Genomic DNA, 27,020 nt, shown 5'->3' with positions numbered 1-27,020 from the left:
GTATGAAGAATGCTGATATCAGGATTAGCCAGACCTGGATTCCAATCTCAGCAGTGACCCTCATCAAGGGTGTGAGCTTGAGTAAGCTACAGCATTTGAGTTTCAGCTTGTTGTGAGAAATAATCATTTCATTCTATAAGTTCTTTGTGTGTAAAAAAATAATATATTTAGAGACAAAAATATTGAGCTTTTTCTTGGCCCCGGCACTAAGAAGCAGCTTTTTAGCCTTACTAAGTAGAGTTCACCTATAGAGCTGGTTTTCAGCAATATTTGCCTGAACATATCCAGCAGCCAAAGATGAAAAAAGCCAATCCAGCATAGTTTAAACTTGCAGGGGGAGAAATAAAAAAGGTGTATTATCCTAATAAGATTTTTAATAGGTCTCTTATCTTTAAAAGATGATTTTGTTAGATACATATGCATTCCTAAATATTATATTTAATTCAGTGCTACTGATTTTCTTGGTACAATATATAAAATGGTGTTATAGCAACTGTAGTTTTCTGTGACTGATTTTTAAAATTTCAGTATTATTTTTCTAATGTTCATTCACATAATTTCCTATTATTATAGTTCATTTATCTAAATATGCTGCCAATTAACTCTCGTACTGATAAAAACATGCTGTTTGAAGATCTATGTATATTTCAACTAGGTGCGCTCATGTAAAAGTTTCCTCAGGGTTTGTAGCTATGATTGGAGTTTCTGGATTGTAAACGATTCCCATGTTCAATTTTGCAAGATAATGCCAAATTGTTTTCCAAAATGTTCTAAGAATTTACATAGCCACTAGTGTTATATAAAGGGCGCAACTGGACCATTCAACAGGCTTAATATTCTCATACTTTTAAATTTCATCCATTAATCAGAGTGTAAATGGCATATCATTATGGTCTACATTTGCATTTCCCTGGTTACTAACAGGTTGAGCAATCTATTAGAGTCTAAGCAGGTTTATGCCTGGTTTTCTGTTTTGTTTTGATATTTACTTATTTTATTTGAAAGGCAAAGTTACAGAAAGAAAGGGGAAGAGAGAGACAGAGAGAGAGAGAGAGAGAGATCTTCCATCTGCTGATTCACTCTCAAAATTCCCGCAACAGCCAGAGTGGGGCCAGTCTGAAGCCAGGAACCAGGAGCTTCTTCTAGGTCTCCCATGCGGGAGCAGGGGCCCAAGCACTAGTGCCATCTTCCCCTGCTATCACTAAGCACATTAGCAGGGAGCTGAATCGGAAGCGGAACAACTGGGACTTGACCCAGTGCCTATTTGGGATGCTGGTGCTGCAGACACCAGCTTAGCCCACGCCTGCTTTTCTGGAACCTCTTCTGTACATCAGGACACCTGATCAGGTACCAGTATTCAGGGCAAAGTTTGACTACTTTTATAGATAGCATCACATTTTTTTAGATTTAGTTATTTTTTTAAGATGTATTTATTTATTTGAAAGACAGTTACAGACAGAGGCAGAGACAGAGAGAGAGGTCTTCCATCAGCTAGTTCACTCCCCAAATGACTGCAATGGCCAAAGCTGAGATTATCTGAAGCCAGGAGCCAGGAGCTTCTTCCAGGTCTCCCACGTGAGTGCATGGGCCCAAGCACTTGGCCATCTTCTACTGCTTTCCCAGGCCACAGCAGAGAGCTGGATAGGAAGAGGAGCAGCCGGGACTTGAAACAGCATCCATATGGGATGCTGGTGCTTCCAGCCAGGGCTTTAACCCGCTGCGCCACAGCACCGGCCCCTTAGATTTATTTTATTTGAAAGGCAGAGTTGAGAGAAAGAGAAACAGAGAGGGGGGATGGAGATCTTCCTTCTGCTGATTCATACCTCAAATGGACACTATGACTATGGCTGGGCCAGGCCAAATGCAGGAGTCTAGAACTCCATCTGGGTCTCCCACGTGCATGGCAGGAATCTTCTGTTGCAGTTTGGAAGGAAATTGTATTGAGTCTTTAGATCGATCTAAAGAAAATAGTTATTTTAAGCATATGTTATAATTATAACCAGTGGAATTAACATCTCCCTTTGTCTCCATCAATGTCTGTCTGTCCATCTGTCTCTGTTTATCTGTAACTAGCCTTTTAAATAAATAAACTAAATCTAAAAGAAAGCACACAACTAAACTTTTAAAAGCATGATGTAGCCAAATTTGAATATTGACACTTTCTTATCTATCAAACTTTTGGTCCATTTACAGTGATATTTTAGATACATTGGCTCAACTCATTGAGCTCATAACGTGGTATTTATTTGATAATCTAGATTTTCCCATTCTTCCTACATCTTCATATATTATGCATCCTAATCTCATCTCACCCAACCACTACCATCCCTGCTGGCCTCCAAACAACCACAATTATCACATTGTTTAAATCACTTTTTAATAAAGGAATTTTTCATCTACCTTTAGGCCATGCCCCTTTGTAACACGTGCATATCCAGGAATACATTTATTTTATGTTGCTATTACCTGCTTAACTGTTTTGATATTTATAAACTACTATGATCCAACTACTCCATTTGTAGATGTCTTCTTTCTACATGATTTGCAGCTACATGACAACAGTAGCTAATTTTATTGAGCAGTCATTATACTGTCAAATTTTTATCTTAGTCCATTTTCTGTTGCTTTGACAGAATACCTAAACTGAGTAATTTGCAAAGAACAGAGCTTAACTTCACCCTATGGTTCTGGAGGCATAGAATTCCAAGAGCATGACAATGGCATCCACTTTGTTTCTGGTGAGGGCCTCATGTTGTTTCAATCTGTGGCAGAAAGTGGAAAGGCAAGCAGGTGAATGCAAAAAAGCCAAAACAAGGCCGGCGCCGCTGCTCACTAGGCTAATCCTCCACCTTGCAGCGCCGGCACACCGGGTTCTAGTCCCGGTCGGGGCTCCGGATTCTGTCCCGGTTGCCCCTCTTCCAGGCCAGCTCTCTGCTGTGGCCAGGGAGTGCAGTGGAGGATGGCCCAGGTGCTTGGGCCCTGCACCCCATGGGAGACCAGGAGAAGTACCTGGCTCCTGCCATCGGATCAGCGTGGTGCGCCGGCCGCAGCACGCCGGCCGTGGCGGCCATTGGAGGGTGAACCAATGACAAAGGAAGACCTTTCTCTCTGTCTCTCTCTCTCACTGTCCACTCTGCCTGTCAAAAAAAAAAAAAAAAAAAAAAAAAAGCCAAAACACAGGGGGCTGTTTTATTAGTCTACTCTCTTGGCAACTAATCCAATCACCTGAGCATGGCAACTCATTGAAAAAAGCATTAATCTATTCATGGTATCTCTGCTCTCACAATTGAAACAGCTTCCATTAGGCTGCACCTCCCAGTATTGATGCATTAGGTACTAAGCCTCAACATCAGTGTTGGGAGGCACAAACCATATTCAAATCATAGCAGACAAGAATAGCTAATTTTATTGAGCAATTATTACATTTTCAGGCACTGGGATAAGACTTAAATTACTTTATTAAGTCTTCACTACAAGCCTGAGAGATGCATCTAACTATTAAATTGGTTTTCTAGATGAGTCTGGAGAAGAGAAACTTGCCTGAAGTTAATGCATTGGTAAAGGGCAGAGCTAACATCTGAATCCTAATCAGCCTGTCCCCAGAGAGAGAGTTAGTGTTCTATGCTGTTTCCCCCATGCCTTTGTATGGTGCTTCTATAATTAAGGCAGCGTTTTGAGATAATTTTAAAGTAGTGTCATCTTTTGATTCAGTTAATTAGTACCAATATTATTCTTCCCATCTGTCAGTTTTCTGTTTATCTCTCATCCTCTTATCCAAATTCCAAAAGAGGTTTTTTTAATCCCCTGGATAAACTTTGAGATCAGAAACTCTTTAACCCTGTACATATACTTTCATTTTCACAGAGTCGGAGAAAGAATTTATAAATAAAAAAGCAAAAAAAAAAAATGGAGCTTTGGAGTATTTGGGAACACATATCATCACAATAGCTATTTTTAAAATACACTAGTCATTTTCATTTTTATGAAGATTATCAGCTTAAGTGTGTTTTTGCCTTAGTTTAAATTGTGCACATTAACATAAGTACACAGAGTAAAGGGAAGTAACTAATTTGCATTTTATAAATGTAATTAGCATTAATAGGATGCAAGCACTCTGATAGTCTAGATGATATAGTTGCATTAATTCTCTTCCCTAGATAGATTTAAATGATTCCAGAATATATTTCTTTCTAATTAGATTGTTCTAACAAGGATAACTCAGTTTGATGTACATTTAGAGCTCAATGGAACAGGACTTCTGAAATTTTAACAACATAATGAGATTTTCTTTTTGGCGTTCTGTACATCAAGTTTTCAAAGACATCTTTAAAATTATTCCTACAATTCTTGTTTGCTCTTACTTAGAATTTCATTCTGAATAAAGTAAATTTAACACACCAAAGTACAACCTGTACCCTAAGAATAATTGAGTAATTGTGTTTTTTTTTTTTCAAATAGACCTTATGATCTTATGTAAGACGAAATCCATTTAAAGAATATGATAATACAGTAATATATAATTCAGTCTGATCCCTGGATAGAACTTTTTCAATCTATTAAAATTCCTAGATGGTAAATTTAATCACTCAACATGTATGTCTTATTTATTAATATATTTGATTGTGCTGCATTCTATTACACCTTATCTTTTTTTGTAGTTCAGGAGTTTAGAATATGTGTTGACATTCAGATAGTATGATCATTTTATTTATTAAAGTAGCTTTTTTTTCCTCAAGGAACTCTATACTTGTATCCAAAGCTTATAAATCCTCAGATATTCAGGTTTAAAAGAGGGCTCATTTTTACTTTTTATTTTTTTAAAGATTTTATTTATTTTACTCGAAAGTCAGAGTTACACAGAGAGAAGGAGAGGCAGAGAGAGAGAGAGAGTCTTCCATCCGCTGCTTCACTCTCCAGATGGCTGCAACGGCCGGAGCTGTGCCGATCCGAAGCCAGGATCCAGGAGCTTCTTCTGGATCTCCCACGTGGGTGCAGGGGCCCAAGGACTTTGGCCATCTTCTATTGCTTTCCCAGGCCATAGCAGAGAGCTGGATTGGAAGTGGAGCAGACGGGTCTTGAACCGATGCCCATATGGGATGCTGGCACTTCAGGTCTGGGTGTTAACCCACTGCGCCACAGCGCCAGCCCCTCATTTTTACTTGCAGCATGCTATTTACAAATAAATTTATTCTACATTAGGCTCAAAAATCAGAATTTTCCAATCCCTTTGGTGAGGTAAATGAATGTGTCTCCATGTAGTTGTGCATGAGGTCTTATCTGCCCCTGTTTCTTTTTTTACAGAGTCCCAGGGTAAAATACTCAAGAAGTTTTTACCTACAACCTAGCATCAAACATTCATTGTATAGTTTAACTTTGCAAATAACTACTTGCAATCAATTAACTAATAGAAAATTGACTCCACTTTTCACATTGGACAGTTTAAAAAGAAATACAGTGAGAAAACTATTTGTGCATGCACAAATCTTTTTAATATAAATTGACAAAAAATTCTAGATGACATGCTACTGGCAGAATGATCTCTGCTTTCCTGCTTTTAAAATTTATGCTCCTCTTTTCTTATTTTGACGTTAAGCTCCATAATGCTACATAAACCCATAACATATCCATGGAAATGTTCATGAAGAGATGCTGTACTTTCCATTTCTTAGTCAGCTAGGGCTGTCATGAAGATATTTTCCAAAAACTGGTGGATTAAACAACAGAAGTTTACTTTCCCACAGGCAGGCCTCAACTCTAAACTCAAGGTTCTTGCAGGGTTGGGTTTTTCCCAGGCCTCCTTTGCTTACAAGTAACCACCTTCTTGCTACCTTTTCACTTGGTCGTCCCTCTGTGCACTTGCACAATCCCCTCTGGGTATCCTAACTCCCTTTCTTATAAGGCCACTGGTTAGATTAGAGCCGAGTCTTCCAAATGAACTCTTATAAATGTGCTGCCTATTTCCAGGCCCTGTCTCCAAACATAGGCACATTCTATGGTACTCCAACACAATAATTTTGCACAGATGCAATTCAGCCCAAAACATGAGCATATTTTCTGCACATTTCAGTACCGCCTCTCCTTGATCTTTGGTGCAGCCCATGGAATGTAAGCAGACCTTTTCAAAATTAGCTATGGCTCCTGTGATCTCTCCTCTGTGGGCCTTGCACAGTATTGTAGTCTTGTCAGACTGGATCCTAAAGACAACACAGAACTGAAGTCTAGCCTACTTCTAATGGACATCTGTGATGAGCAAGACTATCTTGTTAGTGCTAGAAGACACTGAGTTTGTTTGACACTGCAGCAAACAGCTTATTCTGATTATACACACTGATAGGTGATTGATATTAGTTCTTTTGTGGTTCTTTATATCCCAAGAATAAAAATTGAGCACTTGGCCCCTTATTTTATTTACACTGACCTTGAAAACAGGAAATTAAAATCTTTTATTGATTTATTAAATGGGGTTTAAAAGTTTTTATTTATTGAATGTTTAATTTTAAATATAGGAATCCTACAAATCCAATCTGTTTCTCTAAGACATGTGAAGAAAATAAGTTATAGCTTTTACTGGTAGCTTCATGGATCAAAACAAATGAAAGGAGTGAATATGGCATGCCAATCACTGTTCCTTTAGTCCTATGTGTGAACCATCACAGAAAACTCAAGGCTATTTGAGTAATTGGTAATTGTCCTTTCAATTGCATGAGATGTACTTAATCTAAATTATGGTTATATATACTCAATGAAATATTACACAATCATTAAAAGGATGTTTATAAAGAGATTTTAATGACAGAAAGTTGTAGAGTAAGGTATGCTAAAATTTTTACTTAATATAATAACCAATTCTTATGTAGAAAAATCTCCAGAGAGAGGAAACTTAATAATTTTATTAACTACAGCATCTTTGTACGATAGAATGAGTGATATTTTGTCTTCTTCAACTTTCTTTTGTGTTCCAAAATATATATACTCAGTACAAAATAATGAGTTTTAAGAAATTGAAATAAAACCTATATAAACATAGAAATTTAACATTCGAAGAAAGTAATGAAAAATCCAAAGAAATTAATGAAAAATCACTTAAAATCCCAATATTCACAGGTTAAAAACCACTCTTAATAACAGCAATATTTGTAAAACATTGTACAAAATATTCCTATATTATACACATGTAAAAAAGAAGAGGGGGAGAAGAAAGAGTTGAGAAGGAAGTGTTAATAAATCTAAGTACTTTTCCAAAAGTTAGATCTTATCAAATTCTGTTAATTGGATTTCACAACAGAAAAGGTAACAAGTACATAGGAAGATATTCCTAATTTATTATTATTATTAATCGTTTGAAAGGCAGCTTGACAGAGATAAAAACAGAGACAGATGAAGAAAGAGACCTTCTCTCTGCCAGCTCACGCTCCAAATGCCTGCAACATCTGAGGGTGACCCAGGTCAAAGCCAGGAATTGGGAACTCAAACTGGCTCTCCCATGTTGGTGGCAGGGACTCAACCCCTTGAGCCGATGCTGCTGCCTGCCAGGGTGTGGAAAGCAGGGAACCGGGATCAGAAGTGGAAGCTGGACTCAAACCCTGGCACTCCAACATGGGTTGCAGGCATCCAAAGTGGCATTTTAGCACTGCACCAAACACCCAAAACTATGTCTAATGTTTAGATCAATGTCCTTAAACAACGTGAGTTCTGATTTCCTTAAATTATACCTCTGGAATCAAGAATGAAAGAAACCACTGTGATTTTTAATTTCCTCTTGATGGCTCTCCCTACAAATGCTGAGGTGATTGACGGTACTTTATGTTCTTTCTTCTATCATCCTCCTTTCCTGACACTTTCAATATTTACATGTGGTTAGGCAACCAACATACTCAAATTGCTTTTAAATCCTTCCGATTCACCCGTTAGCATCGATCCTCATTTTGCCCTAAATCCAGTTCCTCTAGGAAGCCTGTATCATCCCGTTAATCTCTCCTTACCAGAAATGGGTATCATTTAGTGCTTGATTATTCTCTAGTTGCTTGATTTGTGCTTATTTAGATTTGTGATTATTTCATCAAGCTTCTGAAGTAAAATGCTTTTGTTTTCACCACCTTTTCTAGCATAATACAAGATGTACAATAACTTCATATGTATTGCTTTTGTGAGAGACACCTAAGTGTCCAGTTATATATTTATATAATATACCTATCCCTTTTACATTCCTGTGTAGGACTTGGTTCTTCACAAAAACAATTCAGCAGTATACTCTGTTATTCTAAGTATATAGGAACAACTAGCTTCATGTGCTCAGTTCTTGCTTTACACAGCAGTATAGAAACATAAAACTGACTATAAGCTGAAGTCATGCAATGCGACCTTAATGATCAATGGAGAAAATTGTGATTATTCCTAGTCCCATTCGGGGCGCCGGATTCTGTCCCGGTTGCCCCTCTTCCAGGCCAGCTCTCTGCTGTGGCCAGGGAGTGCAGTGGAAGATGGCCCAAGTGCTTGGGCCTTGCACCCCATGGGAGACCAGGAGAAGTACCTGGCTCCTGCCTTTGGATCAGCATGGTGCGCCGGCTGCAGCGCGCCGGTGTGGCGGCCATTGGAGGGTGAACCAATGACAAAGGAAGACCTTTCTCTCTGTCTCTCTCTCTCACTGTCCACTCTGTCTGTAAAAAAAAAAAGAAAGAAAACTGTGATTATTCATTAATCTTTTAATGTTTAATCAAAACCCTTACTATAAGTTATATATAAATATATATAACATGCCTATTTATTAAAACTTATTAATTTGTACTCAGTACACAAATTTTGGAACACACAATAAATTTGAAAAAACAAATCATCTCTCATTATATCATACAAAAGTACTGCATTTTATATTTTCATGCATATATGAAAACTGATAGTAAGTTGTTATATTTTTGATATTTATATATATATATAAAGGGAAATGAAAAATAAAACTAATATGTTTTTGGGGCATTATAATTTAAAACATTGGAAAACTGAGATATAAAAGTGTTCTAATTGTGGAAGACATACTTCCCAACAATAATTTAAACAGTGCTTCCTTCTTGCTGTCTGGCTTATGAAATGGAGTATCATTTCTATGCCTTAGTGAATTTCATTCTCCTTTATAACCTTAGCTCAGCTCGTTTATTTACCATCTACACTTGCAGTGCCAGGAAAATCACTAGAATTTATTAAGCATCCTTTAGGACACCTTTAACTTTTTGTCATAATTCCATTCCTCTTTGGATGATTCCTCTGGGTTCATAATGAGCATCTTTCAAACAGCAGCCATGTCAATATTTCCATCATCAACTACTTCTTCTATAACCCCACTGTGTTCCATTAGAACTCACTTCCTTTGTTATCACTTGTCATTTATTTTCTGTACATTCATCTTATTAATGAACTATCTCTTGATTATCATTTTTTAAAGATTTATTTTAATTATTTGACAGGCAGAATGACAGAGAGAAGGAGACACAGAGAGGAAAAGAGATTTTCCATCTGCTAGTTTACTCCCCAAATGGTTGCAAGGGTAGGGGTTGGGTCAGGCCAAAGCCAGGAGTCTGGAACTCCATCCAGGTCTCCCACCTGGGTGGCAGAAGATCAGGCACTTGGGCTGTCTTCTGTCTCTTCCCAAGCACATTAACAGGGAGCTGGATTGGAAACAATGCAGCCTGAACTCAAACTGGTCCTCTAATATGGGCTTCCAGGCTGCACCACAATACTGGCCCCTTGATCAATCATTTCTGAAAACTATCTTATGAGTTTGCCACTGCAAGGTAAAGAAGCAACATATCTACACTTGTTTTCATAGACTGGAAAACAGATACACAGAGATCATTAGACATTGAAAGAAGTGGTTGATCATCAAGTACATCTGTTATCTACATAGTGGTGTGTAGACTGAAGAACAAGCATAAAAATCTGTGCTTTATGCAAGTATTTACAGTTAACGCATAGTGGTAGCTAAAACTTGAGCCATGTTAATAGGAGGCAGATGGTACTTAATTAAGATGTGGTGACTAAAATGTGTGCATATGTGGATTATACCAAGAAAGGACTGCCTGTAATTGGTTTTAATATTTAGGCTGATCATTCTATAATCCCCAAGAATAATCCTCCATTCCTCATCTACAATTTTCTCTCAAGTTAAAAAAAAAAGTTTGTTTATTTTCACTTACTTGAAAAGCAAAGTGACACATACACACACAGAGAGAGAGAAAGAGAGAGAGAGCTCTCTTCTCTCTGCTGATTCACTCACCAAATTACTGCAGCAGCCTGGGAGGAGCCAGGCTGAAGCCAGAAGCCCAGAACTCCATCCAGGTCTCCCATGTAGGTGACAAGGGCCGAAGTACTTGAGCTATATTCCACTGCCTCCCAGGATGTGTTAGCAGGAAACAGAATTGGAAGCACAGCGCTGCTGCTCCGATCTGAATCATGACAGGATGTGGGCATCCCAAGCAGTGTGTTAGTCCATTGTGCCACATGCTCTCCCTTCACCCACAATTTCCTAAGATAGACATATTGTGTTTTTAACTCCAGTTCCTCAAGTATGCCTGGATATTTGATAACAGCAGTATATCCAGGTACTTTATATGCTTTCCTAATAACTTAAATCTTGTATCTTTTGCATATAATAGGAACATGATTCAGCCAGTCATTTAGTGTGTAGTTTTATTTAAAGGGACAGAATTGTATAAATTAAGAACTTTAGTTTTTATACTACAGTATATGCATATTATACTTCCCTTCTCTGAGCAATAAAATAGTGTGCATTCTTTCGTGACTGCCTACTGTGTGTGAGGAATACATTACTGCTTGATGGCTGAGTTTTATCTGTGTGTTTCAGTTCTCTTAGTTTGTTTCATGTCTTTTTACCTCCACTGATCAAACTTGCATTACTCTGAATTTTTTCCAGTTGATCTGAAAATATTGACTTTACCCAGTCATGCTCTTGTTTTCTGAAGCAGCCAAGTGTCATCAGAGCCTAACGATTTGCCTTGGTATTTATTTCTTCTTTTTCATATGCTAGTTAGTATACATATTAAAATTATAAAAACCTGATTATTTTTCATCTCAATTAATTTCTTCTCTAGTGTCCACTTTGGTAATTACAGTCCCTGGCACTGGCCAGAATCTGCAGCAAAAGCTATTTGGTGAACTGAACAAAGAAGAATGGATTTGCCTCCTTATTTTATTTAAAGATCTAACTTCTCCTGATAGGTTTATATATCTGTTAACTGAGATGCTAAACATGTAAAGAAAGTATTAATACACGAGAAAATAGTTCTTTCAGGTTTGTAACCTTTTTATTAGCCCAGCACTTAAATTATCGCTAGCATGCTGCTAATCTCTTATTCTAATATAAGTACAACTGTATAAGATAAGCCCCTGTTTCCCCAAATAAAATTTCATATCCCTATATTTGCCTGCAAAATATATACAAGTTAGCCCATTAGGTTTTTCTAAATTCTATTTCTCATGGTAGATGTTCCAAAAAATCACTTATTTTTGTCACCACTGCCTTAAAATTTCAAAACCAACTACATTGAAATTATTGTCCAGTCTACCTGGCTCATTGATTTCTGCACTACAATAGTCTGTGAGCTGACTCTACTGAAAAGAACAGTACCCATAAGCAATTGTTGAAAACACACTCACCTGAAATTCGACTGATCTGAACTCTTCTCCTAACTCTAATCCAAACAATGTGGATTCTAATAATCATTTTTTTCTGAGCTGTACATTTTCAAATGCTGTACAATTGTGAAGGGAAGGAAGATTTAAAGTCAACAATTTTCTGTGTTTCTTTGTCTCTGGGTCCTATCCTGATGGAAATTTCCTTTTCCCAAGTCATCCTCAATTTTACTCCACCACCAACTTTATATACATTTATCTCTAAAATGTTTCTACTACTAAAGTAGTGATACAGATCTAATGTCTGTGTTCTTCTAAAGCTCATATAATGAGATCCTGATCCCAACAGAATTTTAGGGGAGATTAACTTTAGATGATGTCATAGGGATGGGGCTGCCATAAGGTTATTAATGTCTTTGAAGCAAGAGGAAGAGACCAGAACTCTGTCCATTTTGAAGATGCAGGAAGGTTGCTCTCTGAAAGCTGCACCTTGTTCTTAAATGTTCCAGCTTCTGTAACTATAAAAGAGATAAGTGTTTGTTGACTAAGTGGTCTGGTATAGTTTTGTTTTGTTTTGTTTTGTTTTGTTTTGTTTTTGACAGGCAATGTGGACAATGAGAGAGAGAGACGCAGAGAGAAAGGTCTTCCTTTGCCGTTGGTTCACCCTCCAATGGCCGCTGCGGCTGGCGTGCTGCGGCCGGCGCACTACGCTGATCCAAAGGCAGGAGCCAGGTACTTATCCTGGTCTCCCATGGGGTGCAGGGCCCAAGCACTTGGGCCATCTTCCACTGCACTCCCTGGCCACAGCAGAGAGCTGGCCTGGAAGAGGGGCAACCGGGACAGAATCCGGCGCCCCGACCGGGACTAGAACCTGATGTGCCGGTGCCACAAGGCGGAGGATTAGCCTAGTGAGCTGCGGCGCCGGCCTGGTATAGGTATTTTTAATAGAAATACTATATATGATATTTTTGTTATAACTAAGAAATATATCATCTTCCATTCAACTAGTAATATAAAAAAATTTGTTGACTTTGAAACATACCACAATAATGCCAATCATTGTTTCTAAAGTCTCCCAGTTATTCATAATATAATGTATCATGATCTATTCTATTCCCAAACAAATCAGACATGCAGCACAGAAAAGATTACTTGTCAGAGCCGGTGTTGAGTCTGGTGTTAAGATGCCCGCCTACAGTGTTAAAGTATTATTATTTGATTCCCAGCTCTTGATTGTAGCTTGCTTCAAATGCAGACCCTGGGAAGCATTGGTGATGACCCAAATAATTGGGCTCCTGTAATTTACAAGGGAGACCTGGCTATTATGGACATTTGGGGAGTGAACCAGCAGGAGAGAGCTGTTTCTCTCTCTCTCTCTTTCTCTCTCTTTTACTTTAGTTTATTTTAAAGCTTAATTCTAATCATAATATTCAGGAAATAAAAAGTAGGCAGGCTACAATTCCACATGTGTATAAACAAGGGGTACAAACCATAATCATATCCCAAAATGACAATTGCATTCCTATGTATTTTTGGTATTATACATTAACTGTGACTATCAATATCAGAGAAAATAACAGATATCAGAGAAAACATATGATATTCATCCTTTTGAGACTGGCTTGCTTCACTAACCATAATGGATTCCAGTTGCATCCATTTCGTTGCAAAAGACAGTATTTCATTCTTGAAACTGTTGTGAATGAGACTGCCCTTACTTTTCTTTCTCAGTCATGACATTGTCTGCGTATACAAAGAATATTGATTTTTGTGTGTTGATATTATATTCTGCAATTTTACCCTACTATCTCATGAGCTCCAATAGTCTTTTAGTAGAATCTTTTGCTTCCCCTCTATATAGAATCATATCATCTGCAAAAAGGGATAAGCTGACTTATTCCTCTTTAATTTGTATCCCTTTGATTTATTTTTATTGCCTAATGGTTCTAGCTAAAACTTCTAGGTCTATATTGAATAGAAATGGTGAGAGTGGGGATTCTTTTCTGGTTCCAGATCTTAGTGGAAATGTTTCCAACATTTCCCCTTTCAATGTGATGCTGACTGTGGGTTTGTCATGTATTTCTTTGATTGTGTTAAGGAATGTTCCTTTAATACCCAATTTGTTTAATGTTTCTATCATAAAAGGATGTTTTATTTTACCTAATGCTTTCTCTATACCTATTTAAATATTCATATAATTTAATTTGTTATTGTGATGTATCACATTTATTGATTTGCATATGTTGAACCAACCCTGCATACATAGGATAAATCCTAGATGGTCCAGGTGAATGGTTTTTCTGATTTGCTATTGGATTCAATTAGCTAGTACATTGTTGAGAATTTTTGCATCTATGTTGATCAGAAATATTGTCCTATTGTTATCTTTCTTTATTGCATCTTTTTTTGTTTTGGGAATTAAGATGATGCTGGTCTCATAGTAGGTGTCCATGAGGATTCCCTCCCTTTAAAATATTTTGAATAGTTTGAGAAGAATTGCAGTCAGTTCTTCAAAAGTTTAGTAGAATTCAGTAGTGAAGCCATCTGGTCCTGATCTTTTCTTTGTTGGAAGGGTCGTGAAGTGTTGGTGTGTTGCTTTTGGTGAGTCATATTGTCTTCCTTTTTCTTGTTTATTATATTTCAGCATTTATTTTTAGGCATTTGTTGAAACACTTGTAGGTTTTCTCCTCTGATGGCTGTTTTCTCTGAACTATGCTTGTGTGGCTTAGTGACGTGTCTGCTCCTTCAGTGGATATCCAGAGCTGTGTGCTTGGTGGGGCCCAGGAGTTCTAATCTGTGCTCAGGGTGGAGCAGGAGTACAGGGTGACACCCAAGTTGGGTGTGGTAGATCTCCTCTATTGTTGTCATTGGGGAAGGTATTGTCATGAGTGCTGGTATAATCACAGCCTCACCACCTCTGTTCCAAGGTGATCAGTTCCCTGGGGTTAGAGCCCATGTTTACAGCCCCCACCCCCACTGGTCCTTGAACCTCAGAAAGCACCCGTGCTGTCCTCAGTGCGAGCAGGGCAGATTCTGCAATGAGCCCCAGCAGGCAATCGGGGAACTCTGAGCCTCTGAAGTTAGTCACAGTGACTGCCCAGATACCCAGCCACACCCACACCTGTCATGCAGTCACAGAATCCCCACAGTCATAGTACACAAGGCTATGTGGCTCCCACAGTCACAGAATGCAGCGGATCCACTCTCAGTCCTGCCCCATCCACTGAGAGATCAGAGGTATTCCCAGGGCCAGCTACCATGGCTGTCACACTGTGGCAATTTGATCCTGGGGACCTGTGATAGAGTGGGGGAATGTGATGCCTCATAGTTCTATGAGGTGCCGAGCCCCCTGCAAACCCTCCAGTCCAGACTGGAAGTCAGTGGGGAATGTGGATTTATCCTTCATGTAAAATTCCCTAGTCCCCTGTGCATGTGAGCCGCCGCAACCTCTACTTGCGTTAAGATAGAGCGTTCTTCCTTCCGGTCACATGGGCACTCCTGTGGGAGATATGGGGAGAAAGAAATGTGCACTTCTTTCACAGGGTTAGTTGGGCCCCCTGCCCCTACTAGCACTCCAGGTCACACTCAAATTCATTGTGGCCCACAGGGTTCTCCCTGAAGGAGTTTCACTGGTGACATGGGCTACCACAGGCTGCTCACATCTCCTGCTCAGAGATGGCATCTCCTCCAGCCCCCAGCCCCCAGCTATGGAAGTCACAGATGGTATCCGTACTTGCTTCTGCGTGTTTGACTGTCCATGCTGCTCCAAGGTGTCTCTCTTCTTTCTGTAGAATTTCAACTGTAAATGTCCCCACTCTCCCCTGGAAATGTACTTCCTCTACTTTTTTCTTATTATCTTCCATGTTTTTTTCCTATGCAGCCATATTGCAGCATTTTTTTTTTTTTTTGCTATGCAGCTATCTTGTAATCTAATCTACCCTTTGTTATTTTACTAGAATTAATACTTTATTTAGGAAGACAGGGTGGGTGTTTGGCACAGTGGTTAAAACACCACTTGGGATGTTAACATCCCATGTTAGAGTTCCTGAGTTCAAGTCTCGACTTTGTGTCTGATTATAGCTTCTTGTTAATGCACATTGTGGCAGACAGCAGGTAACAATGCAAGTAATTGGATCCTGGTCACTCACATGGCAGACATAGATTGAGTTCTTAGTTCCACAGCTTCAGCTTGGCACATCCCTGTATATTTTGAGCATGTGGGGACAGAACCAGCTGATGGAAGATCATTCTCTGTCTATTCATCTGTCTCTCTCTCTTTCAAATCAATTTTTTAAATTTAAACATGTACTTGAAAAGACAGAGTCCTCCACAAGTATTTACAACAAAAGTAATTTGTTCGAGTTTTTGTGTGTGTTTTAGTGTGAACTTTGGAAGGGCCAGAAAAGCAGGTGATAGTGAGTGATGTTAAATATCAGGAACAATTCCCATCAGCATCCCGAGGCCAAAAAGAGAAAGAAAAGAAGCACTGTTGCTAGAGGGCGGGAAAGAGACAGTTACATCCAGAGGAAGCCAAAGTCCTTGCAGGATAATCCTTAGAAGCTAGAGTCACAGAGACGTTATGGCTCCAAGCAAAGCCTACCTAAGGTAAGGGAGTAGGAGAAACACAGCAGTCTTCACCTCTCCTGCTCCCCCCGCCCCATCACCATCACCACCAGCCTGCAGTTTTCCAGCAGTGCTGCCCATGGGCTGTACCCAGCTATGGTACCACTGATACTGAAGCCTGGGAAATGTAGCCTGCAGAGGGCAACCCTTAATGAGAAATGAAGGAGGAAGGTGAGGGCTCACAAGTTCAGCAAGGCACACACCTAGGTGGATGTCATGGTTTCTTCCTTCTCTAAGGTTATATTTTAATAATAACATTAAAATATAATAATATATTTTAAAATATAATATAAAGGTTATATTCATCAAAAGCTATACTTCTTTTTACATTATTTAGCAAAATGAAGGAAAGTCACCAAAATGATCTGTTGCATGAGATACTTTTTCTCATAATCTTGTTAGCTAGATTTGATACTAATCAGAGCCAGTTTTTCAAAACTACCCAAAGGCCTGCCTGCCTAAGACATGAGCTACAGTTACAGACCTACTCTCTAACCATTGGATATTTTTCTCTCTGCTTATACACCATGGCAAATGTGGCTAACTCTCCTTGGGAAGTGACTCCTACCTTTCTGTGCTATGCTCTCTCTAGCTGATTCATAGAGGCAGTGGGAACTAGGACTATTGGCATGTGCTCTAGAAATCTTGCATGTTTTTTAGCTTCAACCTGTCAACTCAGAGACATACGCTGAAGAAGACTAGCCAAGCACAGACTGAAATTACCAGCAAGTTAAATTAATAGCAAACATTTAATGACAGCATTTTGTATGCTAGTCTCTATTTAAAGTAGTTTACATGTAATAGCTGGTCCAAATGATGTATATTTATTTTATGTACAACTTTAATATCCTAATTCTACCCAACTGTGTAAGAGTTACCTCAATCACTATGCACTCTCCTGTTTCCAAGGTTTTTTTTGTATGTGGCTCCTGCTTCCTCAAATGCCTTTATTCCCAATCTACCTAATGCCTCTTCTTTTCTCATTTACTTGTAAAGCATCTGTTGAGTACTTACCACCTGGAAGTCTTTTTGGTTACCATCTATGGGCTTACAAGGCAGAGCACCAAGGAGCCTAGAAGAGAATGATCTAAGCACTATTTGGGTACAATGGTGATGTGAACCCTATTTGGGTCCAGTGACGATATGAGGCACCATAGGAGTTGGCACCAGCTCAAGACATGCCTCCTTTAAAGTCTTGTGACTTACCACTGTTCAAACTAATACTATTAATGTAGTGGTTAATGTTAGGCTTTTAGAATTCATATTATTTCTATTTTGTTATGTAAGGAGTTTGTACAATACAGACTTTTCTATACAGCTGCAGAGTCAGGATTATAGTCAGTGAGTGGAAAGTCACAAGGGTCTTAATTCATTTTAACTTTAAAGATGAAATATTCTAACTTCAGCAGCTACTCCGAAACTAAAGATGAGATAGTAAGAATCTTGTTTCTGGAAATGTTCAAACAAGAACTAGAAGATGCACATTAGGGAAATTATGGATAATGCAATGAGTGGTAGATTTGACTTGAGACTTCTTAGATGATTTCAGATGCAAATTAGTAATTTTAAAATGTATCACTTAATGATATTCTATGTGATTTTATTCTTATATATGGAAAATATCCAGAAATACATGTATTAGTCAATTATCTAATGGTGATGTTTTGCTTTCTTCGCCAAATCTGATAATTTGTTACAAAAATAAAAATAGATAACTATGGGTTTAATTTGTTAAACTTCTGTATTTCCTTCACAGTGTGAAATACTTCACAAATGTACCCTTTCATCCTTACAAAAATTCTTCAAGGTAAGTGTTATTAAAAGAATAAGAATTAGAGTGGTTATGTAGCTTTTCAAAAGTCATAACAGTGATTGAAAAAACAAAAAATTCCACTCTTCTGGCTCAGATTCTGTATTACATGGCATGAGCCTCACTTTTAGACATCAGTTTAAAAATAAATCATCAAATATTTATTGAATGCTTGGTGCTGGAACAACACTAAAAAGGTGAAATAAAATTTAAAAGTTAATATTAAAACATATTTTCTGCCCTCAGGGATTGAACTATCCAGTGAGAAAAAGAAGATATTATATATTGAAATGTGCCAAACAATTAAATCCAAAAAATGAACCCAACAGTTAAAACAATTAATTTTATATCTGTGAGGGATGGGGAACTTTTTTCTGCCAAGGGTCATATGGATATGTTTAACATCATCTGCAGGCCATACACAATTACAAACTTAAAAATGAGCCTGCTATAGATTTTTTTGAATTTCATGTCCTGTTCCAGCTGCCTTGGCAGAGCTAGACCAAACGATTTTGTGGACCTTATAAAGACCATGGACCTGATATGTTCTACTCCTGAAAAAATATATAATTTCCTTCTTAATCAGCTGGCCAATTATGACATTTATTTATAATTGGATATGGGAAGAATAATCTCCAAAATAGCACTTTATCATGGCTGAAAAGCTACGTTGCTGTTTTTCACTGAAAAGGCCAATCAATATGCTATAACCTCTGTGATTTGAGCACAGAAAGTTTGACCTTTGATTTAAAAAAGTCCAGCTGCTGTTTGCACAACATGATATTATTTGCACTTTCTTCCGTTAGACTCATAACATGCTTGAAATTTTTGTTCAGGAATAACCTTACCATGCAGGCCTGCTGCTCCCCACGCTGCTCTGTCTGCTCTGTTTTCTGCTGCTGCTGTTGGCCTCATGGTCTTTTCCAAGCTCTGTCATTTTCTGTGGTTCTTCCCTTGTTATATACACTCAGTGAAACCTGAGGCTGACTTCCTTCGCTGCTTGTGGCTGACAAGGAATCTATTATCTGAATTGTGTTACTGACTTGGAGCAATATCTTAACTAACAGGTCATAAAAGTGGAAGCCATGTAAACTGATACCTGTGGAAAGATAAGCTACCTGTAGTTCAGTGACTGCTAACCAATGGGTATATACCTCTACTGGACTAGAGAATTATTATAAGTAGTTTTTAAATGCACAATAAGCAGTATGTCATAAAATGTACTTGCTACTATCTTCATATATGTAAACCAAGAAAATATGAATTTATTCAAGTGATTTCTGTACTTAGCTTTTTATCACTTTTAATCAAAGGATGTTTGAAGATATACATTGTAGATGAGAATTCCTGTGAAATAGACTGAGATGGAGGCTGGGAAACATTATGAACAGGATGAGAGATAGGAGCCAAGAGTGAACAGAGAGAAAGTGAGCTCTGACGCAGGACGTCACCAGCCTCAGCTAACCCCACAGGGGACTTGAGCTAGAGGTTTCTTTCCTAGCAGCTACACTGAAGCCTGACATCAGTCACTTGCCGTTGGTTATTCAGGGCTGTGGTTTAGGGTAGAAGGGACCTGGGGAACGTATCCCATGTCTGTTGTAATTCTCTGTGTCATTTGCTACCACAGTTCACACATGTTCTAAGTGTAGCTCCTCTAACAACTCAATGGACCACTTTTCCTTTTGGTTAACTTAAAAAAAGCTTAATAGAAAAAATTACAGGCCTCATCACTGTAGTTGGTCTCAAGACCAAAATTAATATTAATCATTTTTCTCCTCCATCTCTACCCCCATGACCACTCTAGTCATGGGCAGTGGCTGGGCATGACTGAACAAAAGAACAATTTAAAATCAGTTGGGATGATCTTTTTGCCAAATTATTACCTAGTCCCTGGTGGTTGCTGTCTGGTGGGAATTAACATGTGATCCAATAATTCATATTTTGTGCCCATCTTGTGTCTAACCACAGGCCTTTAATTCAGATTTCCCATTCTTCTTTGTTTTTTTGTTCTTTTTTGAACCCTCACTAATCCTCCAAACCAGTTGTGCAATATACTCCAATACTGACCTCTTCTCCTTACCTACGAAATAAATGAACAAGTAAATCAGCCATGGCATCATGCAGCACAGTCCTACTCCCAGTGTTGCAACTGCTGTCTGCTTTCAAGTTGTTTCTCTTAAGCCAGCTCACTTACGAACCAAGCTGAGGATTACGTCACAGATCCTCCATATATACATAGCTGCTGAAGGACAGGTGCTGGCCCAACAGCAGCAAATGGCATGGATGTCTGGGATATCTGTGCACCTTGCCTGTGCCTTCCAGTCCTATTGATGCCTTAACCCAAGTGCGCCACTTTCATGTAGGGCTGGCCAACAGTGGTGATTTCATAGATGCAACAGAATTCATCTCAAAATGGGTCATAATGACTACATGGCCACTAGGCACATGCTTTTATTTATTTACACTTCTGAAATCTGTTATACTGGGACAAAACAAAGTTGTAAACAGGACTGTCCTTCATCAGCAAGCTCAAAGTAAGAATCTATTCTTTCCTTCTTCAAAATTCTAGTCATTTCCAGCATTCCTCGGTTTATGATTGCAACATTCCAGTCTTAGCCTCCATGGTCACATTGTGATCTCCTTCTCGCGATCAAATATCCCTGTACTTCCCTTTTCTAAAGACACCTCTGTATTTATGGACCCACCTAGATATTCCAGGACAGTTTCCTCATTTCAAGCGATGGGTGTTATGCTATGATGAGTTAAGGATCTGCCTGGTATGCCCACATCCCATAGCAGATGCCTGGTTCAAATCCAGGCTACCCGGCTCCCAATCCATCTTCCTGATATTGCAATCCTGGGAGATATCAGGTGATGGCTTAAGAGTTGAGTCCTTGCCACCCATGTGGAAGACCCAGAGGACTATCTGGGCTCCTGGATTCATCCTAGCCCAGCCATTGCAACCATTTGGAGGGCTGAGGTAGCTGATGGAAGACTTTCTCTCTCTCTCTCTCTCTCTCTCTCTCTCTCTCTCTCTCTCTCTCATTCTCTTTCCTGACTTTCAAATATATATATATATATAAAGTATATATATACTTTTAAAAATCCAGAACTTAATAAAATCAGCAAAGACTTTACTATATATACTTTATAACGTGACATTCATAGGTTCAAGGCATTAACACGTCAGTATTTCTTTGATAGGTCATTTTTCATAATTTGCACCGAAATGCTTTTCAAAAACTATAGAGGTGTCAACTAAAAATATAGCTTTACATGAAAACCTAGTAGAGTATTTTGTGATTCACCCTGTGGTTAACCATATTGGCTACCAGGTCATTTTTATATGGCTCAAGTACTGGCAAGTCTATAACATAGCATGGACCTCCCAGAGAGCACTTTCCTTTGTAGGGTACTTCTAAAGACTGGAAGCACTTGGTGTCATCCAGATACAGGCTGGAGAACTTCTCCAGAATAGGAATATACTGTGGCCAGAGCCCAAAGGTACTTTTTTGTACTCCTTTTGCCATGCTAGGAGATGAAAAAAGTAACTGTGTATCCTTTATCTGTGACTCATATATAAACATGCCTCTGACCACTATACCTCTAAAAATTTTGCTGACATAGCTGACACCTAAAGCTTCAATGGGGCTTGTTTCCCACCTTCCTACCAAGGTTTCTAACCCATTTTCACAACCTATCTGATCTATATGATCTCAAAGATGTAATAAATCAATGTAATGTCATGCACAATGTCCCAACAGAATTAATCTTTTTGGACTATATTAAGACAAGTGCTGAAATAGATAATGTAGCCTTACAGCAAAAACCAGAAACACCCCATTGTCCTTTCTGGGTAAGTGCAAACTATTTGTTGTTGTTTAGACAGAAATTGAAAAGCATTCATTCACCAAATCAATAGTCACACGCTATGTCCTTGAAGTCATATAAACCTCTTCTAACAAAGAAAAGCATGGATGTTATAGCAGACACAATTGTAGTTTCTGTTTGGTTGAGTTGGTGGTAGTCATTTTCTAGAAATATTCTGGCTTTTGCATAAGCAACAGGATTAGTAAATTTGATTGAATTATAATAGAAACTACCACCTCTGTGCCCTTTAAATGTTTAATAATGGCATTAAGTTTTGCCACCTTCATTGTAAGATATTTGTTTTGATTTCTCTCTTGGCTGGTGTGGGTCATCACTTGGCCATCCACTTGGACTTCCCAAATTAAGCAAATCTTTCCCAACAAAGAACCCAAAGCTGGTGTTTTGCCAACTATCAGTTATTTCTCTTATCTCCCTCCCTCCCTCTCTCTCTCTCTCTTTCTGTGTGTGTGTGTGTGTGTGTGTGTGTGTGTATACAGACACATATACAGGGAACCATAAAAATAAACTTGGTGTGAATTCACAGACCCAACAGACCCACTGTGCCTGGACCATGACCATGTCTTCACTTGCTACATGCATGGTATATGATCCCACTCTAGCAGTGGTTCATAATGATGCTTTTGGTCTCCAGGTATTAGAGAAAACTCAAATAGTCATCCTTGAAATGTTTACTTACTCCCTTTCCTGTTGGTGCATAATTCTATACAAAGCAAATGTCCATGGATCCCTTTAGGGAAGGATGGAATCTTGTGCCTAGTGCTGCGGTTCGAATATGGATTGAGTATGTTTCCCAAGGGCCCATGTTTGAAACTTTAGTCCTCCTTGTGGTGATGATGCAAGGTGAAGGAACGAGAAAGGTAGGGCCCAATGAAAGGTCACTAGGCTATTGGGGGTGCTGTCCTCAGAAGGTATTGCTGTAGTTCTAATGAAACCCTGGTTAGTTTTCATGAGAGAAGTTGTTATAAAAGAGTAAGATTGGCCCCTCCCCATTCTGTGGCTTTCTGTCTCTCTATGTGTTCTCTTCTTCCCATATGCACTTCTGCAATGACACCATCCACCATGTTATGCAGCCAAGGGTGCCCTCATAAGAGCTGAACAAAGACTGTGAGTTACCTATTTTCTTTATAAAGTACCCAGTATCATGTATTTTGTTGTAAGTAGCAACAGAAAACTAATACTGCACAAATACTGGCTATTGGCCATCACCTTGCAGCGTGACTGTTTGAGGGACATATCTTCTTTAGTCTGTGAGAACTAGCTCCAAAAACTGCCTGAGGTACAGAAATTAGGAAAGACATTATTGCTTTATATGAGAGAAATAGCTCTCAATCATCACGCAACTTTAGATATCGTTTGTTTGCTTGTTGTGATAGTACAGATTGAGTAGTATATTTGTTTACTACTCATTTATGTTTTATATTTCCTTAAAGGTCACCATATTCTATTTAAATTTATAGCCCACCTTGGGGTAGACATTGTAGTGCAGTGAGCTAAGCTGCTGATTTAGACACATGTATGCCATATCAGAGCACCGGTTCAAGGGCTGTGTGCTCTGCTTCCAATCAAGCTTCCTGCTAATGTGTCTTGCAAAGTCAGCAGATGATGGCTCAAGTGGTTGAGTCCCTACCACCCACATGAGATGCAGAGATGGAGTTCTGGGCTCCTGACTTCAGCGTGTCCAGCTGCGGCCATTACAGGTATTTGGGAAGTGAATCAGTGATTCTGTGTCTGTCTGTCTATCTCTCTCGGCCTTTCAAGTAGATGAAAAAATAAATTACTAAACATTTCAACAAACTACATTTTCCTGTATGCCACTTCTGCATTGCCAGTCAACATAAAATTTGCATATATCTAATTTCTTACAGTTGAACCTGCAAGTACCTTCTATTGTTCCAGAATCTTGCTTTGTTGGCCTGCTGTACAGAGGTAAGCCAGCATCACTAACATTAGTGAAATGGGTGCTTCTCTCAGGAGCATATTCTTCGTAGCCCTGATAAATTGCTCATGCTCTGGGTCCTCTCAAGGCACATGATCATCTGGCACAACTTCTCGCTATATATAACATATCCTCTCCAGCATGTTCACTTCTTTTTGTCTTGAAACACATGTTCTACCTCTGCCAAAGCAACATCTGGCACTTTAATTCACTTAGTATAAATAAGCCATTGATTATTCTATACTTTTGGGAGCCAACCTAACAGTGAGTTTGCACTGTTTCCTGGGCTTTTGCCAATTTTCAATCCAGTCTTCTAGGAGAGTGCCTCAAGTTAGTAATTTTTTTTTTCTTATCCAGTCATACTGGCCCCTCGGAGTTCAATCCTGTGCACACTTTTCCTGGCTTCTGCTGACACTAGTTTACAAGGTCTCACAACTCTTGAGATAAAGTCATTTTCCTTCCTATTCACCGTCAGCACATCCCCAGCTGGACTGTTCTGTAACCTAACAGTAGACACAGACTCACAGGTTAAGTGAGGAACAGAAACAGATCTTGAGATAGGTAACACGCTGTCTTGTATGGAAGCACATCTTCATGGTCTGTAAGCAAAGGAGAGTGGGTCATCTCAGTCCAGGGAGGGCCGGATTTTTAGCACTATCCTTACTTAAAGAACTTATGATATCTCACAACAGCAAACTCGTTCCTTCTACTGGCATACTATTGCCAGAGTCAGAAGAAGCTGGTAGTAGAAATTTAGGAAATCTTAGGTATGAATCTGTGTTTTCTCTCAACAAATATTTCTGGATCAAATATTTTGTGCAAGTTCCTATTTTGGTCACAGTAAACTAAGTAGAAAAACATTTCTGTCCCTAAGAAGATGGGGAAGACAGATGATAAAAAAATAAGTAAAATAAATAAATAATGTAATACAGACAGTATAGTAAGTTCTATGGGAAAAACCGAGCAATGTAAGAAAAATAAAGAGAATGATAGTTGTTCTTTCAAATTAGTGATATGTTCATTGTAAGCATCTCTGAGAAATTTGTGCAGAAATTTGATAGAGAAATGAATCATGGTTATGTAGTCTTAGCATTTGTTGTTTGCAAGCCCCAGAACACACAGGCTGACGTAAAGAGAGCAAGGCGGTAAATATGTAGCAGTGGGTCACCCAAGAGAAGAGGAGTTCCCAAGTACACAGTGTTATATAATGAGCACGAAGCCTGCCTGACTCTCACCTTGGAAGGATCCACTAAGGTTGTTTCTACACACATACACACACACAATCATACACATCCTTAAAAAATATTTCAGGGTAATGAGAGTGTCTCTTCTCACAAAACCTACAGAACCACTATAAAACCATAATGGATTGTCTTCCAACAAATGAAACCTTGACAAGAGTAAGTGTTTGGAGTGATGGAGTTTCAAGCCTAGTTGAAGGAGTTCCAGACAGAATAGGAGGAAAGATTTAGAAAAAGTGAATATAGACAATTCTTTCAAGAAGGTTTGCTGTGAAGGGGACAGACATATAATGTAGCAGCTTGCAGAGATTTATTAAAGAGAAGTTTTTCTGCTTTTGGTTTAAAGATGGAAGAGACAAAATTATGTATGCTGATACTGTTATAGTAAAGAATAATTGATAATTTAGGAGAAGAAAGGCAAAATTGCTGGAATGGTGTCCCTGAATACTGGAAAGGGGTGGGATTACTTGAAATTGTAGGATTCAACCTTAAGAGTACAGCTTCCAGAGGGAAGATATCATAAGAATACAGATTAAATAGATGAACAATGTTGAAGGTGAGTTTGTGCAAGCTCTCTTTTGTTTACCTCAGTTTTCTCAATGAAGTAAGAAACAAGAGTAAAGCCTGAAAGTGAAAATAGGAGAAAAGATGTTGAAGATTTGAAGGGAGAAAAGCAATTGTAAAACAGTACTCTGGGAAAATGAGAGTAGGCAAAGACCAGAATACTATACTGTGGTTGCCAAGGAATTCACCAGAGACTCCTGGCAAAGAATTTAAAGTTGTGATGGTTAATTTTTGGTGTCAGCTGGGCTGGATTAAGGAATACCTAGAGACATGGTAAAACAGCATTATTTCTGGGTATGTCTGTGAGGGTGTCTCCAGAGGATGTTGGCAAGTGAGTCAGTGCACTCGAAGGTGAAGATCTATACTCAATGTGAGCAGACATCACCCAATTGGCTGGGAGCCTGGATAGAACAAAAAAGGCAGAGGAAAGAGGATCTCTACAAGAGCTGTACCGGTATTCTCCTCCTTCTCTTGGAATCAGAACCCCTTGCTCTCTGGCCTTTAGATTACAGGTTTTATAACAGCCACCCCTTTTGCCCCACCAGTTCTCAGGCTTTCAGCCTTGGACTGCTGGTTGCACCATCAGCTTCCCTGCTTCTGAAGATTTTGAACTTTAACCGAGGCATGCTATTGACATCCATGGTCACCAACTTGCACACCTGCATCAGACTTCTCAGCCAGTTCCCCTAATATATCCGCTGTCTTCTACCATTTATTGATCCATAGATCAAACTTCATGTTTGGTCTGTCTCTCTGGAGAACTGGAACTAATACTGAAGTCTCAGTACCCATACTGAAACACTCATCTCGGTTTCTTTTTCCCATCTTGACTAGTTGCACAAATCCTGATGTGGACTTTGCAGAGCATTGGAAAGAACAATGTTTTAGATTTCCCCATTTATGGCTATCACCTGCTTTGTTACAGTTGGAGAAAATGAAAAGATGAAGATTCTTATATGTCCTCATACCTTCCAATTTGTTTTTCTCTCTTCTGTATAAACCCCTTCTTTATACTCATTGACACTGAGGACTTTTAGCTACCACCAGACCTAGAGATTCTAGCCTTCCAAAACTCTCGCCAATTCCTACAGTCATGTGTGGTCTAATCCATACAATAAATTCCTTTGTTCCATATCATTCAGAGTTTTTCTACTCCCCTGAACTTCCTCGAACCTCAACTGGTATTTGTGTGTGTGTGTGTTTTTTTCCCCACTAGTCTCATGAAACTATCTAGAGGCAAGATAAGCATTTGTCTTATTTCTCTTTGCTGCTTCCAAATTATTCACCAGATTCTTTCCTATCTTCATGCCCA

General features: G+C 38.9%; 1 long non-coding RNA gene across 2 annotated transcripts in view; it reads left to right on the top strand.

Moving 5' to 3' along the window:
* LOC108178859 (uncharacterized) overlaps positions 1-27,020 on the top strand; it is a 63,481-nt gene that overhangs the window by 24,545 nt on the left and 11,916 nt on the right. For both annotated transcript variants that reach the window (XR_007914047.2, XR_007914046.2), the window contains exons 3-4: positions 18,023-18,073; positions 23,833-23,893. This is a non-coding gene — a long non-coding RNA (uncharacterized lncRNA). The remainder of the gene's footprint in view (positions 1-18,022; positions 18,074-23,832; positions 23,894-27,020) is intronic.

The sequence above is a fragment of the Oryctolagus cuniculus genome, chromosome 2 (genome assembly GCF_964237555.1).
Source record: "Oryctolagus cuniculus chromosome 2, mOryCun1.1, whole genome shotgun sequence".
NCBI lineage: Eukaryota > Metazoa > Chordata > Mammalia > Lagomorpha > Leporidae > Oryctolagus > Oryctolagus cuniculus.
The sequence above is the reverse complement of the archived record's forward strand: the minus strand, read 5'-3'. Positions and strand labels throughout refer to the sequence as shown.